The 2,375-nt window shown below is 49.7% G+C and overlaps 1 pseudogene; it reads left to right on the top strand.

Annotated features, from left to right (window-relative positions):
• The first annotated feature begins 712 nt into the window (after positions 1 to 712).
• LOC125549686 lies at positions 713 to 851 on the top strand (annotated as a pseudogene).
• Positions 852 to 2,375: the final 1,524 nt, after the last annotated feature.

The following is a 2,375-nucleotide window of genomic DNA, read 5'->3' as shown; positions in this document are numbered from 1 at the left end:
AAGTCTCGGTCTAGATTTGTTAGAGTATATGATTGTAATCTTTTCATATTTATCTTATCTCTACTTTCCTTGAACCCCAAGATGTAATCTCAACAAACTTGTATGCTTATCAGGGATATGCCCCTACCTATATTAACACGAAACCGTCGCCTAGAGAGAGGTACGATGTTCTCCGCTTCTTCACATGGTATACAGAGCCTCCTCTATCCATCACATCTAGCAAAACCACCCATCGCCAGCCATGTCGTCCTTCTCCAGTGCCGTCCAGGCTTCCCTTGGGCAGGGTGCAGAGAAGCTCACCCGCACCAACTACGTCCTATGGCGAGCGCAGGTGACACCGCAGCTGAGGGGGGCTGGCCTCTACGCCGACGGGACCATGCCGGAACCTGTCAAGATCCTCACCACGAAGGACAAAGACGGGAAAGAAGAGCAGACTCCGAACACTCTCCATCCAATCTGGTTCAGAGAATGGTAGCAGGTACCCGGATACTTGCTTAGTACCCTCACCAAAGAGATCCTCGTGCAGGTTACCTCCATCGCCACGCCGCACGAGCTCTGGGCAGCTCTTGCTCACATGTTCTCGTCGCAATCTCGAGCCCGCGTCAACAACATCCGAGTTGCTCTCTCCACGGTGCAGAAAGGGACGCAATTTGTTGCTACCTACTTCGCCCACATGAGGGCACTCGCAGATGAGCTCGCGGCCGCTGGAAAGCCCATCGATGACGATGAGCTAGTCTCCTACATCACCACCGGCTTCGACATGGAGTACCATCCCCTCATCTCCGCCAACGACGCCCGCACCGACACCATCAGCCTCGACGATCTCTACGCTCAGATGAGCAACTTTGATCAGCGCCTCGCCCTCTACAACAACACCTCGGTGAAGGAAATATGCCCTAGAGGCAATTATAAAGTTATTATTTATTTCCTTATATCATGATAAATGTTTATTATTCATGCTAGAATTGTATTAACCGGAAACACAATACATGTGCGAAAACATAGACAAATAGAGTGTCACTATTATGCCTCTACTTGACTAGCTCGTTGATCAAAGATGGTTATGTTTCCTAGCCATAGACATGAGTTGACATTTGATTAACGGGATCACATCATTAGAGAATGATGTGATTGACTTGACCCATTTCGTTAGCATAGCACTTGATCGTTAAGTTTATTGCTATTGCTTTCTTCATGACTTATACATGTTCCTATGACTATGAGATTATGCAACTCCGTTTACCGGAGGAACACTTTGTGTGCTACCAAACATCACAACGTAACTAGGTGATTATAAAGGTGCTCTACAGGTGTCTCCGAAGGTACTTGTAGGGTTGGCGTATTTCGAGATTAGGATTTGTCACTCCGATTGTCGGAGAGGTATCTCTGGGCCCTCTCGGTAATGCACATCAATTAAGCCTTGCAAGCATTGCAACTAATGAGTTAGTTGCGGGATGATGTATTACAGAACGAGTAAAGATACTTGCCGGTAACGAGATTGAACAAGGTATTGAGATACCGATGATCGAATCTCGGGCAAGTAACATACCGATGACAAAGGGAACAATGTATGTTGTTATGCGGTCTGACCGATAAAGATCTTCGTAGAATATGTGGGAGCCAATATGAGCATCCAGGTTCCGCTATTGGTTATTGACCGGAGACGTGTCTCGGTCATGTCTACATAGTTCTCGAACCCGTAGGGTCCGCACGCTTAAAGTTCGGTGACGATCGTAATTAGGGTTTTTGTGTTTTGATGTACCGAAGTTTGTTCGGAGTCCTGGATGTGATCATGGACATGACGAGGAGTCTCGAAATGGTCGAGACATAAAGATTGATATATTGGAAGCCTATATTTGGATATCGGAAACGTTTCGGGTGAAATCGGAATTTTACCGGAGCACCGGGGGGTTACCGGAACCCCCGGGGGGTTAATGGCCCTACATGGGCCCTAAGGGAGAAGAGGAGGGCCGGCCAGGGCTGGCCGCGCGCCCCTCCCCCCCTAGTCCGAATAGGACAAGGAAGGGGGGGCGCCCCCCTTTCCTCTTTCTCCCTTCCCCTTTCCTTCTCCAACAAGGCAAGAGGGGGGAGTCCTACACCCGGTGGGAGTAGGACTCCTCCAGGCGCACCCCTAGGGCCGGCCGCACCTCCTCCTCTCCCTCCTTTATATACGGGGTCAAGGGGCACCCCATGACACACACCTTGATCTTCGTGATTATTCCTTAGCTGTGTGCGGTTCCCCCTTCCATGATATTCCACCTTGGTCATATCATAGCGGTGCTTAGGCGAAGCCCTGCGTCGGTAGAACATCAACACCGTCATCATGCCGTCGTGCTGACGAAACTCTCCCTCAACACTCGGCTGGATCGGAGCTC

The sequence above is a fragment of the Triticum urartu genome, chromosome 3, assembly GCF_003073215.2.
Source record: "Triticum urartu cultivar G1812 chromosome 3, Tu2.1, whole genome shotgun sequence".
In the NCBI taxonomy this organism is placed as follows: Eukaryota; Viridiplantae; Streptophyta; class Magnoliopsida; order Poales; family Poaceae; genus Triticum; species Triticum urartu.
This window is presented reverse-complemented; position numbering and strand designations above follow the sequence as displayed.